This window comes from Saimiri boliviensis, chromosome 11 (genome assembly GCF_048565385.1).
Source record: "Saimiri boliviensis isolate mSaiBol1 chromosome 11, mSaiBol1.pri, whole genome shotgun sequence".
In the NCBI taxonomy this organism is placed as follows: domain Eukaryota; kingdom Metazoa; phylum Chordata; class Mammalia; order Primates; family Cebidae; genus Saimiri; species Saimiri boliviensis.
This window is the reverse complement of record NC_133459.1, coordinates 64,356,953-64,373,493: the sequence shown is the minus strand read 5'-3', so window position 1 is coordinate 64,373,493 and position 16,541 is coordinate 64,356,953. Positions and strand designations below refer to the sequence as shown.

General features: G+C 35.0%; 1 protein-coding gene across 4 annotated transcripts in view; it reads right to left on the bottom strand.

The window, feature by feature from the left end:
* The window catches only part of PDE4B (phosphodiesterase 4B), a 578,613-nt gene that overhangs the window by 356,252 nt on the left and 205,820 nt on the right, over positions 1–16,541 (bottom strand). The gene's annotated exons all lie outside the window — the stretch shown is intronic.

The following is a 16,541-nucleotide window of genomic DNA, read 5'->3' as shown; positions in this document are numbered from 1 at the left end:
AGCTAAGATGGTAAATTTTGTGTTATTTGTGTTTCACCACACTTAAATTTAAAAATATATATACTGTATCAGTAAAGAACAATTAAAGAAATGAAGATAGTTCTTCCAGATTTGTAAATGCGAAATCCAAAGCACCATCTTAGAAGTTTCTGGGCCTTAAATATAGGTTTTCCTTGGATAACAGGATCATCATTGATATTACTGAATGAAAAACAGCCTCTCCACTGGCTACCATTGTGATTCACCTTTGGTTCTGCCTTTTTCCAAATGATGGCAAACTCAGTTATCACTTCACTCATTCTTAATTAAATGCTAAGACAAACAAACATTCCTTGAGTGCCAACTATGAGTCAAGGACGGTGTTGGGGGGAGTTACACAAAGTGTGCAATTCAATTCTGGGAAAGCAATCATAGATCTTAGGAAACCTGACAGTGAACACAGTCAGTCATAGCATAGTTTTAGAGTTAAGACCATGGACTCTTGAGCCTGACCACTTAGGTTTTAGTTCTGACTCTGCCACTAGCTAGCTGTGGTCTTTTTGCCTTATGCCTCAGTTTCTACATCCTAGGATATGGATACTAATAACATTTATTCATAAAGTACTGTGAGAATTAAATGAGTTAATATTTGTGAAGTTGTTAGAGCATTGCTTGACATATAATAAGTGCTACTTAAGTACATATTCACTAAACAAATCCACATGTACTGCACACCTAACTACATAGAAAGCACCTTGCTAGAAGCTGTGAACTTTGCTCAAACTGTGCCCTAGAACCTATTATTTAACATGGCAATAGGACATTCCTAGTTGTTTGGGCTATTTCAAGAAAGTGTTCAAGTCCTTGAAAATATCCTCTCCATCTGTGATGACTGAGAACAGATTGTTTAATGAACAGAAAGTAAGATGACTGCTAAGTTTCCTCATACTGGGCTCACAACATGGTTACTCCTCCTGCCCTAGGAGCTTCAAACTGCACAGAAGGAAGCGGGGTGTGAACCTGTTGTCATGGTGTGCACACTATGATTATTTTCAGAGAGAAATGCACCCTTAAACTCAAGTGTCATTCCTAGGTTCAAGAAAGAACAAAAAAGCAAAATCAAATCCAAAGATTTAAAAGTAGCTGCTCTATCAAACCAGAGTCATGGGTAGAATTATAATGATGCTCTCTGAGTAGAAACCTGAGCTGCATTACAAATGTGAAATCTTTTATGAGGACCAGATGGAAACATTAAACGCCTAGAGAATTTGAGAACATGTTAAAAGTGAAAATCCCAATCGAAACACAATAACTATGTCTGATGTATGCTACTGCAAAACCAGAAAATATTTAGGATGTAAAGTCCTTAAAAGATTGTCTTTCACTGAAAAATAAACAACTCTTAAGAGTTCCCAACTGATGAAAACTTGGCTAAGGAAAATCTAGCATGGAAGTTCAAAAAGCATCACTTGGACCTGTATAAAAAGTGATAAGATATAATTCTTGATATTTTTCATTATTATGATACAAAAAAAAAAGAAATCTTGGTACCCAAAAGCTGTCTAGGTAAACGTTTATATAGATAAGGCAGCAGTGAATGTTTATTTGGATAAATATACAGATTCTCTCCCCTCTTACCTTTTACTGTTATAAGGTAATATATTTTACAATAAAGAAAAAACTAAAATTTATTTAGAAAAAAGAATTGGTCATTAGATTTGGCACATGGAATGTCATAACCTCAGTAAAAACACTTTTAGTGAAGTTGTGAGGAGAAAATTGGGTTAGAAGTTTCCAGAAAAGGAGTGGAGGAGAGGAAACCAGGAGAGCAGTACAATTATTTGGAAGAGTTTTTCTTATAAGGGAGAAATAAAATAGAGCAATAGATAGAGGAATAAAACAGGGCTTTTAAAAGGGAAATAGCATGCTTGTAAATGCAAACGGATAAGAACCATTGAATAGAATGGAAAACTTACGACACAGGAGACAGCAGGGACACGTGCAGGAGCAAAGCCTTTGTGGGTGAGTAGTGATAAACTGCAGTGCACAGTAAGGGGTGGCCTTAATCAGTTTCACAGATAACTCATCTATAGAAACGGAAAAAAAGCAGAAAACGTGGGCAGACAACAAGCAGGTGGTTGACATTGTGAGTGAATGAATGAATGAATGAACGAATGAACAAATGAATGATATGCAAATACAACAACATGCCTGGACATTCAGCCCATCATCTATGTGCCATGCCTGGAACATACCCTTTCGTCCTCCAAAATACTCCAATTTTGTCTCTTCTCTGTAATGTGCCAAATTCTGTAAGTAGAAATTAATTCTTCTAGTTTCATTGTTTATTCTCCCAAAATGGAACCACACATTAAACCCCATGAGTCCATTATGTCTAAGTGCAAATGAATTTAACAGGTCTTCACTGAGAGGAAGCTTTTAATAAGGGGAATTGAGTCTGGTAATCCTGAATGTTTTCCCACAGGAGCTGGGAGTTGGAAGTTGCAAAGGGGATGGGGTGGGTGGTGTAATGATATACCTCTGTATCTATGGACCTTGTCAATATATAAAATGTGTTACTTCAAATTAGAACTCATGGAATAAATCTTGGTTTATTTCTTTGTAGCTTATTTACCTGGTATCAATTAATCAACCTTCCTGAGTCTCAACTTTCTCATCTATAAGTGGAGATGAAGACTAAACAATATAAGAAGTATATGATGTAATTGTTCTGTCATTGCCTAATTTTTATGTGAAACAATTAAAATGTTAATTTGTTTCCCTCTGTCTTAGAAGATATTTCCTACATGCTCACATCAGCAGACTACTTAGCCTGTTGCTAGTATACCAGATTCTTAGGTATAGCTCACTAGTGATTAATTGCTCAGCAAGTCACAATTAACAGGGGCAGAGTCAAGGCCCATAGCCATTTTGAAAAAGAAGTAAAACCATTGTTCTTCAAACCTAGAGTTTCATAATTAGACTGTTTCCACCTGGTAGCAGTGGAAGGGTCGTTGTGTTTTATGCTTGTTTTCTTTGTTAGTTTGGAATTTTTAGGTTTTGTTTTTTTTGTTCTGTTACCCAGGCTGGAGAGCAGTGGTGCAATCTTGAATCACTGCAATGCCCACCTCCTGAGTTCAAGCAATTCTCCCACCTTAGTCTCCTGAGAAGCTGAGATTGCAGGCGCCTACCACCACAACTGGCTAATTGTTGCATTTTAGTAGGGATGGGGTTTCACCATGTTGGTCAGCCTGGTCTTGGACTCCTGACCTCAAATGATCCACCTGCCTTGGCCTCCCAAAGTGCTGAGATTACAGGCGTGAGCCACCATGCTTGGTCCTGTATTTTATACTTTTCTATATATTTTTTCTTTCAGAGTCAAAGTCTCACTCTGTTGCCCAAGCTAGAGTGCAATGATGCAATCAGGGCTCACTGAAGCTTGGAATTGCTGGGCTCAAGGATCTTCCCACCTCAGCCTCCAGAGTAACTTGAGTGACAAGCATGTGCCACTATGCCTGGCTAATTTATTTGTTTAAAAAATTTTTGTAGAGACGGGAGTCTCACTGTATTATTCCATTCTCACACTGCTATAAGGAAATACCCGAGACTGGGTAATTTACAAAGGAAAGAGATTTAATTGACTCACAGTTCCGTATGGCTGAGGACCCCTGAGGAAACGTACAATCATGGCAGAAGAGGAAGCAAATATGTTCTTCTTCACATGATGGCAGGAAGAAGAAGTGCAGAGCAAAGCAGGGAAAATCCCCTTACAAAATAATCAGATCTGATGAGAATTCACTCACTATCATGAGAACAGCATGGAAGAACCTCCCCCATGAGTCAATTACCTCCCACCAGGTCCATCCCATGACATACGAAGATTATGGAAACTATAATTCAAGATGAGATTTGGGTGGAGACACAGCCAAATCATATCACTCACTACATTGCCTCGGCTTGTCTCAAACTTCTGGCCTCATGCAATCTTTTTGCCTCAGCTCCCAAGTGGTTGGTATTAAAGGTACAAACCACTATGCCTAGCTATACTCACATGATTTTAACACTTGTATCTATGCAAAATAAATCATTTCACATGCTAAATGACTATATATTCTCCTTGCCCAGATTAAAGCTCCTTGATGGCATGGTCCATCATTTTTGCATTATCCACCAATAAATATCTGTTGGTTGTAATCAATAAATAATAAAAATACAAGCCACCCATCAGAGTGAACTCACTAAGCAATGTCCATCTGGTGTTTATCAATTGAAGGAGGACTAACATACACAAATGCAGCAATGCTGTAAGAAACCCAAAACAATTATGTTAGCTTTCAGATTACTAAGTACTTGACAAGAACATTTTTAGGGTTCACATAAAATACAAAATTCATTAATGCATTCTAAAGCTGAGACACATTTTTGAAAATCTGATATGCATAAAACTTTTTTAGAAAACTTTTTTTTCTTTCTGAATGCTTCTTGCATGTTATTTTGCAGAAAAGCAGAGCACTCTATGAACACCGGTATTGAATATTCATACCATGATACCTAAGGTAAGGGTGGTAGAGCAGGTAATTATTAATCCCACTTGACAGAAAAGCTACCAGCAGCAAATGAATGCATATGTGCTCCGTGGGCATTTGGGATTCAGCTGGCATTAAAACTCAAATCCCTTCAATCCCAAGCAAGCACTATATTCATGAAAATAGATCCTTCATATTAGACTCTGCAAAGCTTTATTCAGATGAAGCAGTTGCTTAATTTAATCTACAATTTCCAGATAGGTTCCTAAAACTCTTATTTGTATTAATTTAGACAGAGCCAGGCACTTGGCATGATACTCGTGAAACCCAAAAGTAGTTTACTGTATTTTTCACTGTTCCTAAGCTTTGAGTTGATTTGAATAGCCATTTTTCAATGACAATTCATTTAAATAGAACCCCTGGTCTTAAAGATATAACCTTTTCCTGCCTTTAAGTAGCCAAGGGACATACTGGCCTGATCGAAGATTATGTGAGAAGGAAGCCTTTCTCAAAGGAAAAGCAATAACCTTTATTTTTGTTTTCAACCTTAAATATTCTTGGAAATGACCAAGAAATAAAGAGCAATTTGATTTAAGTGTTGTAAAGTCTGAATAAAGGTTAAATACAACTTTCACTTCATTATATATTGGTTATATGAGCTCATTATTATCTTTCTGCAGGAAGCATAAAAGTGATATAAAGAACCATGGGGTAGATGAGATCTTAAGATACCACTTAGTCTATCTCCTGTCTCCAGTCTCTCACTTACCTGGTCCCAGACAGCGGAAACTCCTCCCTCTTTTATAATAGAAGTCTGGAGCAAAGTGTATGGTATTTGATACTATTTATTAATGGGATGCTATTTACGTACACCCAAATACAACTGCGGCATTTAAGTCAAGCACACTGATTTTTATATGTTAATGATAGAGTACCATTACTTTCTGCCCAGTAATCTTTATCTTTCTTTTCCCATGCTTCTCAACCATACTAATATTTGCAAATATTATGTAACCATATAAGTAGAGAAATGTGTTGTTTTATCTCTAATTTACTGATGAAGAAGTTGATGCTCCCAAAAGTTAAATGACTACTTTTTCTCCATTCAGTAAATAAATAAATAACCAGTTTGTAAGTGGTGGCGCCAGGATACATGTCTAGATTCTGTCAATCTAAATCCCTAGGCACTTTTCCACTGCCTCTCATGAATAAACTTTCTTATATAAACAAGTCACTAGGAGGTTATATCCTACTAAGGAAAACAACTTCAGAGACTTTCTGGCACTTTGAAAAGACCATTAAATTTTTTTTACATTAACTTAAAAAAACAGTGCTTCATTGGTATCTATTAATAGTTTAACTAATGGAGAAAGTATCAAATTCAAGAAAGTGAAATTTTAAACAAAAAAGATTATTTTGTAGTCAAAATCTGCAATTTGAAATGGCCTCTGTGATGAATAAGAGTGATTACATGTCATAACACATAAGGACTTATTTTTTATTGTATTGTGGTAAGGACAATTAATATGGGCTTTATGATAGTCATATCCTATGAAATTAAATAGTATCTAAGTGGTCCACAAGAATGGATTTAAGATGCACCACATTTGCTCAGTGAAAACTGATTTAATTAAAGCATGTTATAAAGATCTTTAAGTAGTTTACAGTATAATACATATTACATAAATTTTACACAAAATCATAAGCTCTCGATACATTAGTGAACTAAGGACTGCTTATTACCTGCCATTAGCCAGGGATTATACTACCTATCATACACACATTACTTCATTTAATCTTCATAAAGGCCTAAAGAATTACAAGTATAATTTAATTTTTCTAATTTTTCTAGTTTTTCTAAACTAGTGTCTGGTAAAAGGTGCAGTTAGAAACCAAATGCTGTGCTTTTTGCATCATATCACCTGGCCTCCTAAAGTCTCTATGTCATTTTGGTAAACAAGCATGTGAAAGACACTGTTTTATGGATGAACTCATACCTGGCTAAGCAGGTTGACAGGTAAAGACAAAAGCCAGGGTTAATCCCATGAAATTGAAATTTGCATACAAATTTCAATAGCAAAATTTCAGGAGGAAGTATTGAGCAGTTAGGACCCCAGCGAGAAAGACTAGGAACCCATAGTTTATTTGTCCTGTCTTCTCTGACCTGTCTTCAGGCCTAAACAGTCCTGATGGTGAGGTAAAGATTTCTAGTATAAACTGCTGAGGAAATTACAGCATAAATAAGCAACGGAAGCAAGCTAGGATCCTCTACACTGCAACAAATAGTCTCAGCTTATTAATTTTGTCGAAGACTAGAAAGGATGGAAAGGAGACATTTTGAGATAAATAAGTTTAACAAGACTGGAATTCTTCCAAGGCATTTGTTCACTGAATCCTATATTGGCTTTTAATATGCAGATACTGAAATAGACAAGGCATCTTCTTATGTTTTGTTTTGTCTTTCTGCTTTCAAGCGTATTGGTACAAGTGGGTGGAATGACTTCAAAGTGGTTCTCTTCCTATCTCTTTCACACAGTGGAAGATGATAAATGGTTTTTAAAAATCTATTGATGAGAGCAAAAGAAAACTATAAAGTTTCTTATTGGAAATCTAAGCTATTCATACAGGGTCTTCTGATAATTAGTGCATTTTGGTATAATTTAGCTTCGTTCATTAGAATGTGATTATTACATGACAGCAAATAAATAGTATTTTGTTTCTTTAGTATACTGAATTGTCACATTGTGGATATTATAAATGTATTTCTTAACCAGCCCATATGCAGTTTGACTCTCAAATTGGCACAGTCCATACTCAGATGCTTTTCAAAAAAATTAAAAACTAGTTCCTGCTTTTCCAACCAACCCTGACAATAATGTGCATGTTTGTGTATGTTTAGAGAGTTAGTCAGATAATTAAACAGTAACATCTATTATACAACTTACAATGCTTGAAGCACTGTTCTAAGTACTTTAATAATCTCAAGAAATAGGTAACTCACAGTCTAGGTAGATATACTTAAATTAAATTAACATTTGAAAATATCTGGACATAAAACTCTTTTCACCATTTTTCCAATAAAAGAATTGAGGTCGAGGACAGTTAAATTAGGTCTAGGATTGATCCAAAGTTTCAATTGCAAATCAAAGTAAAATAACGATACACAACCTGGCTTTCTTAACTCCAGATAAAGTCACATAAAACAATGATTCACCATAAAAAATAAATTCAAGATAACACCAAAATTATACAATGATAGAACCCCATGTTTTGTAGTATACTACATTAAGACATTATACAGTGTTTCATTCTTATAGATATATGTTTTTTTAAAAAAAACAGCATCCTTTCTTGAGGAAGAAGAATTTGAATGCTATAGACATCACCTCTTAGAAGCCATTTTAAGTGATGAAAACCAATAATTTATTAGCAAGAAAAATCATACTTTGTTATAGATGCCTTTAACCCTCTACTAGAACTATTTTAATAGTCTTATTTTTTTAAATGGTGCTACAAATGTGTTCAAAACTTGTCAGTCTGTTAGCGCACTGTTAAGAATTAAAATATTTGCAAAGTTTATTGACACATGACTTGTATAAACAATTCTATTTCACCAAAGAGATAAGGATAGCAAATAAAGACATTAAAAGGTGTTCGGTATTACTAGTCATAAGGGAAATGCAAATTAAAATCACAGTAAGTTACCACTACTTACCTATTAGAACGACTAAAATTTTTAAAAACTGACAATACAGAATGCTCTCTCAGATACAGAATAATAAAACTCTCATATATAGCTAGTAAGACTATAAAGTGGTACATCCATGATGGAAAACAGTTTGGCAGTGTTTGATAAAGTAAAGCATATACTTTAGGCCAGGCATGGTAGCTCATGCCTGTAATCACACCACTTTGGGAGGTTGAGGTGGGCAGATAACTTGAGCCCAGGAGATCTAGACCAGTCTGTGCAACATGGTGAAAACCTGTCTCTCCAAAAAATACAAAAATGAACCAGGTGTGCTGGCGTATGCCTGTAGTCCCAGCCACTTAGGAGGCTGAGGCAAGAAACTTGTTTGAACCCATGATGCAGAAGTTGCCGTGAGCCGAGACCATGCCACTACACTCCAGTCCGGGTGACACAGCAAGACTGTGTCTCAAAAAAACAGACAAATTACAAATACATATATATATATATATATATATATATATATATATATATATATATATACACTTCACCATACAACCCATCAATGCCACTCAAAGATATTTACCCAAGAAAGATTAGAATATATGTTTACCCAGAAAACTATATATGAATGTTTATATCATCTTTATTCACAATAGCCAAAAGACTGGAAATCCAAATTTCTATCCAGTTGGTGAATAGATAAACAAATTGTAGTATACCCGATACAAAGGAATACCACTTAATAATAAAAGAGAATAAACTACTGACAAATGTAAAAACATGGATCAATTGTAATAACATCATGCTAATAACATAGAAACTATTTCATATTTTAAAATAAATAAGAGTTTTCTTTTGATCCCCAAACTACTGCTCTCCATCTATGTGCTCTCTTCAACATTAAGAAAACATATATATGATTTTTTACACAGAAAGAGACACAGAGATAAATAAGAGAAACCACTAACAATTAGTATATCTAGGTAAAAGGCATTCATTATACTATTCTTCCAACTTTGAAATTTTAAATTTTCACTACCAGTGACGTCTCATGGACCCACAGTTGCTTACATCCTCCTCATTTATCCTGCTGCCATTCCTGGACGTGTTAGATGAAGATAATTTTAATGTTATAAATTATCCTGAAAATGTCTGTGACTTTATCAAACACAACTAAACATTGTTTTCTCTCTATATTCATTTAACTCTTAAACTGGTAGTTTTCAAGTATTTGGAGATTATGGAATGTGTGTGAAAATCCTCCAAAATTCTCTAAGCATATGATCAACCATGTTGCTTTGTTCTGACCCAGAACCAGGAAACAGATTATCACCACCCTCTTTTTCAAGGAATTCCCAAATTTCCTAGAACACTGATTTTCCAGAAAATATAGTTTGAAAGAAGCACTCTTTGAAGTCACATTATCCTCCACCCCCTTAATTCCAGTCTGCATAGTTTTCAATAAACCTGAGTTGTAAGAGGTATAGTTAGGAAGAGGAGGACAAGCCTAAGTCTCTCAGGGGAACACATCTTCTCATAGGCATTCTCTTTCACAAAGGTCTTGAGAAGCAGTCATCCTCATTCTCCCTAAGTTCCAGCAAGAAGTAACCTGAGAAGTTGAGTTACTTTTCATTTCAACCTAAACTATACATAGTGGTATTCAAACATATTTATGTCAAACAAAATACTGCCAGTGACAGAGGTCCCCAACCCTAGTTCAGGGAAAAAAAAATGAGACAAAACCAAGTGAATAGTTTCCCTCCCAGTGATGTCTTTTCTAGAGTTACAAGGGTTATTAATTCGCAATTTCCTCACTCTGCAAGTCGCAGACTTCTTCCTTCCAAGTTCCCTGGGGAAATCCTATAAAAAGCTCAAATTGCTGTAGCTGTTGCTAGAGTTAATATTGTAAATGTTGCATCAGTAAAAAAACAGAGATAATCAAGCATTCTAATGTATGCTATGTAAACATTTTGAAGACAAAATAACAAATAGATTCCTCCATACAGCGCTTCTCCTCACGCAGTTGGTGAAAGATATGTAGAGCTTTCCTGAGTTGAAGCACCAACCGTGCTACTTGATGCATGAAGAATAACCAAATAAATAATTGTACAGTGCTACAAATATTTACTTTACAGCACTACAGGCTAGGTATTATGATTTGTACATGGTGACTTAATTAAATAGGCTACCTTGTAAAGCACTTAGGCTCTAGTGAAATATTATAATTAAACCTGTATCTGCAATATCTGAGAATACAATATAGAAAGCAAATCAGAGTGGCTGTATTGACAGAAATGGAGCACAGCTACTAAGAGATGAATGGAGAAGGATGCTTGTAGAGTAAGTATCAACAAAGCTTCCTTTCCGCTTCCTTCATATCAAGCTAAAGGAAAAGTGCTCAAAGAATAAAGAGCAGGAAACAGAAACCATATTCATTCGTTATTTTATTCAACAAGTATTTGTTAAATGACTGCCTTTCTTGTAGGCTCTCAGGATACAGAAAACAAGACAGAATCTCTGCCCTCATGCAATTTAGCAGGGATGGCAGACAATAAAAGGAACAATATAACAAATAAGCATGTCTATAATGTATTTTCAAGTAATAATAAGTACCAAAGAGACAAGGAGGTAGAAGGTGAAAGGGTACTATTTACATAGGGGGGCCAGCAAAGGCCTCTCCAGATAGTGATATCTGGAGATAGTAGAATCCTGAATGGACATAAGAGGAAACCATGGGAACATCCAGATACTTTTCTTCCAGGTAGAAGAAAAGCAAGCAAAGGCCCAGAAGTGTATATAGGCTTAGTTTGTTGAAGAAAAGAAAGAAAGCTCACAGGACTGGAGAACAGGAGATTAGGTTGGAAGCAGCCTGGGGCCAGATAATATAGAGCCTGAAAACCACGGTAAGCATTTGAGATTCTTTTCTAAGAATCACTTAAATGCTTCTGGCATAATGTTGCAAGTGCTCTGACAGTGATGTTAGAGAAGGAAGCACTATAAACATCCAAGGAGAAAAACTGAGAGATTAAAAAAAAAACAGAAAGAAATAGAAAAAGAAAGCAAGTGGGATTTAGCAAAATGGGCTTAGCCTTTAGCAGTAAGGCAGCTGGCAAGCTTGCTGGGCCACCTTCCGGCATGTGTCCTGGGGGTTGTCAGCATTACTTTACAAAGCCCTTTTTACAGTAAGTATTTAAAAATCCAATATATTGAAGACTTTAGGACACTAAAAGGTGAGGAAAACATTATTTATAGATGTACTGATAAAATGCTTGCTCAGATTAAAGCAACAGACTCAGGCTATGAGGCATAGATTTCTACTGGCATTTGATCCAGACTGTGGACTAAGATAATGCCTACTATTTAAAAACAAAAACCCACTAACGGTCTCCACTTAAAGCAAAATACAAAGCACTTTTAGTAAATTAGGACTGAGCTAATAGGGTTTTCCCCAGATGTGTCCATACTCCTATGCACCTTTGCTGATTGTTTGATGCATGTGGGGTATTGTACCAGCTAGTACTATGTACAGCATCATGGTGTAAGTGATAAATGCAAGAGACACCAAGTTCACATGCTTTCCTTTCAGTTTCCAGAAACCATAATTTGTTAAGTCACAAAGCAAGTCATACGCATAGTTTTCAATTTTATGGGATATACAAAATAAGTAGAAGTCATTATATCTCAAATGCAAGTGTCCCTTTTCCCTTTGCCTTTAAACTCCTCATCCTCTAATCCATTCTCCACCTGACCTGCAAAGTACCTTTCCAAAATAAAAATGATACATGGCAATCCCTTTCTCTTAACCTGTCATGGCTCCCCTTGAGGATGGATGGGCTAAAGGCCAAGTCTTGTTCATGTTATTGGAAGCCCTAGCAAATAGCTCCAATCAACTGGCATAGTCTTATTTCCTGGCTTTCCTACCTTGCATCCTTAGGCTGAAACCCCAGTAAACTATATGTACCTTTACTCGTGCTCAGAGTCAAATCTCAACTCAGCTGTTTATTTCCTGTGTAAATTTGAACAAACTACTTGTGCTGTCTGTCCTTTATTCCTTTTCCTATAAAATGAAAATAATAGTATATAACTCATGGAGTTTTTATGTGATTAAATGAGTAAATACATTTAGAACTAATATCCATCACAGTATATAAGTGCTGAATATATTAGAGCTATTATTGCTATTTTTAGTTAACAGGATTTCCAATTATTACTCCTTTGGCCAAAAGAATACCTTTCCTGCCCATTCTTCTCCTAGACAACTCCTATTCATTTGTCACAACTCCACAAAAATGTCATCTTTTCTCTAAACTTCCCTTAACACATTGACTCACTCTCTAGTGGTAGTTATTTCTTCTGTGCTCTCGTGACAAGTTGAACAACACACTTCAGTAGCATTATTCCCATGCCATGGATTACTTATTAATTCACAAGGTTGTCTTCCAGCTAGTATGGGAGTTCTTTGAAGACAAGGACTCTTTCTCATTTTGTGTCTCCTAAGTCCAGAGCCAAGCCTGGTGCATAGCAGGCTCTTAACAAATGTTTTGTTCAAACAAATGTTCAATCAATAAATATGTAAAGACAGATATCTGTCAAAAAAGTTTCAATATTACCAAGAAAGAATTTGAGGAAATTGATCAATAATGCTAGCACAGATTCAGCAGATTTAGCTAACAAACTAGGACTAAATTGTATAATATAACAAGCATGTCTACAGTTCTGAGAAAGGTCAATCATGTATCATACTCACTGTTTTTTTTTTGTCCTATACTCCTCCACTTAATCCAGTGTTGTCTTGCCAAGTATAAGTCCCTTTAGAGTACTAACCATGGCTTTTAAAACTGTTGTATTCAAATATCAGATACACAAGTAAAGACTTCATGAAGCTTTGTTAAAATGAGAAAAGATTTCCAAGATAGAGATAGGTAAAACTAAATGAGGAAAACAAATACAAATCTCTTTTCTCCTACTAACTTCTAATTAGAAAAATATTGTTTCCTGTGTGCAAGCACGGACAGACAGATAGAGGATGGTGCTCACCAGTATAAGAAGAGAGGTCCAGAAAAGAGCAGCAATGCAACGAGGCAGTGTGTGTGTGTGTGTGTGTGTGTGTGTGTGTGTGTGTGTGTGTGTGTGTTGGGGGGGGCGGTGGTGTGTGGTGGGCCCAGGATATATTCAAGACCATTGCTGTAGCTTTCTTCAGAGAGCATCATGCTGCTAATGATGAAAGAGAACTGATGACTGAGGTTGAGACATCAACAAAGAAGGGAAGGTTATAAAAGCTGGACAATGTGACAAGTATCAGGCAAGCATAGAAAGGCCATACAGACCAGGTAGGGTAACACTGTGCTTCAGAAGTTGTCAGCCCTAATGTGGGGTTGGGGATAAACACTACGCTTACCTGAGAACTCTGGCAGTAATTTTCCAATTCACTAATGCTGAAGGTTCCGTCGACTTTGCACTTATTACATGCTCCATATCTATATGTTTTCATATCATCTAGCAAAGAGTGTGGTATCCACTTTTGGGTTTCAGAATTCAAAGAAAAATTTGGAAATTTGAGATGGTGGTTCAGATTCAAAATGATGATTAATGGAATATAAACACCTAGAAGAAGCTAAAGCAATTCAGAACACTTCTGATATCTGCCACAGGTAATATTGAAAGGATCGTGAATTTGGAGTATACTTATACTCCAAATGAAACTTAAATAAGATAACATATGCAGACATCCTAGTAAAAAAAAAAAAAACAACCTTAAAATATAGTAGGTGTTGGAATACATGTGGGTTGAATCAGATTTTTTTCTCTTCATGCTCACAGCAGTGCTCAATTACATATGTTGAGTGAATGAAAAAGAAAACTCTGGCACCAGTTAATAATGATCTACAGATTCAAGCAAACTCTTATGCATTTTTTATTAATAATATCCACTGAGTGGAAAACAGATTATATATAACATATAAATAAAATAGATTAATCATGACAAATAACTTTTCAGTACCTGGACTATAAAGTAGTAAGACTGTGTACTAAGTGAGGTTTTAGAATTATTTTCTTTAGAGTCTTAAAAGTAGGACAGATTTCCATATGTTAAAGATGGAGTGACTGTGGTCCTGCCCAAGGGTAAAAGGAAGCAATGAGATAATCATCCAAATTCCTTCCAGATTTAGGATTTTGTAAATATTCTGATTAGTGATAACACATTGAATACCTACATTTCTTGAGATATTTTTAAACAATCCCAGAGTCAGAATTTCATAAATATTTCTTAAATCTTCTGCCATTAGTCTACCGTTCATAACTTGGGTTTTCAAAGCCAGAACTTCACATTCATATGACTAAAATATGAAACCCACAAATAAAAACTGTTCAGTGGGTTTGCATATAAACTGCATCCTCTGCATTGTTTAGCTTCATCATGAAAATTACTTTAATTTCAATGCTGGAATCAAAACAATCCAATCTTCTTAAAAGAAGCCTACTGTCTACTGTAAAGTAATAACATGTTTTTAGAGACTTCTAAGTGCATATCTTGGAATTTCTAACTTAAGTGCATGCTTTGGAAAATGCCAATCGTTGATCGTGAAAAGCTGGTTACATTTCACTATGACAAAGAGGCAAAAATAAAGTACTTATGCTCTTATTTCCTCATGTAACCATTTCATCTAATGTTAAAAAGCACATAAAATTTTTTGGAGACTCAAGAAAGAAAAGTTTATTACACTCACAAATCTTAGAGACAGGAGATATGGCAGCCCATAAAGAACCACATATACTCATTGGAGAGACGTTAGGGTGCTCAAGAGACAAAAATGTGAAGCAAGAAGAAAGCATTAAGCATTAGGCCAGAGCTTTTATTGGGGTTCCCCTGGAAAAGGCACAATTCTTAAGATTTGAAAAAAATCATGAAAATATGTAAGATATATGTCTATTTTCCAGAAAGAGATTTTCATTCCATGTTTTATGAAAATAAATTTGAAAAATGTTAAGCATATATTCAGATAAAACAATACAAATAAATATAAATAAAGACTTAATCACGAGCTGAAAACAAACTGTGATATAGTTTTACTGAGAAACATCAGAAGAGGAATGTGTGAGTTGGAAGAATAAAGGGTGAAAATGAATCATAGTCATAACTAAAATTATTTTATAAGTTTAATGATTAATAGATTATTTTAATCTATATTACAGAGCATTATATCAAAGTCCTATGTTTTCTTTTTTGGCAATTGCAAAATTTTGTTTTAACTCAATTAAGAAAATCATCTTATTAGCGTAGGTAACCTCAGATATCATTTAATTGTTCCTTTTACAACTTGCTGCAAGAATATTTGTATAATGCATGAGTAAAACTAGCCCTTTAATTATTTTAAAATTTGGGTTCTTTGGAAAAGTAAAAAACTCCAGGATTTATAGCTCTATGTTCCTAGCAAATCAAAAATCTATTATAAGAAAAAGAAAGGTCACACTATTGTATTCAGAACCAAAACTCTGTATTAAGAAAAATATTACATAGGGTTTAAGAAGACTTATTATTACCTAAAAATTAGCTATCTAAAAAAATATCCTTTTGGTCAAACTAGTGATTTAATATTTACTCAAGTAAGAAAACATATGCATCTATTAATCATATATTTCCTACATATATTATTTTCCTAACTAATTGAGTATGTTTAATGAAACATTTCCTTAAATGTTTCATCTATTAATCACATATTTCCTACATATATAATTTTTCTAACTAATTTAGAGTATATATATATATATATATATATATATATATATATTCCCTATTCAGTTATACTACTTAGCAAACTATATGAAAATAGACACACACATTAGGGGTGGGATAAAGCACAAAAGAGAAGACTTCTTCAAATCAGTACATCCTTATACGTAAACCTTCCCTTTCTACAAATGTTACCACCATTGGTAGGCTTTGAAAGACTAACCACGTGTACTCTGCAAAAATGAGATTACAATTAAACAACATGATTTAATACATCGAGAAGATTACCAAAGAAATTCTGCAATAAAGCCATTATATGAACAGTCCATTGTCACAAAGCAAGAACAAGCACATCATATATGCCAGGCAAAGAATGTGTTGGCTAAGCATGTGGTATCCATCAAAAGCAAGCTATATCTTTCTAGGCGTAACTTTAATTTGCCAATGCACTATGCAGTAGATTAAGCAGACAAACATTTTAGATAGATAGAAAATAACTCAAGTGAATATTAATTTTTAAAAATCAGATCTCCTCAGTTTATAATGTTGATTGGCAATCCAGCATGTAGTCACAAAATCACTGTATTAGAATTGCCTTTAAGATGTACAAGTTCCC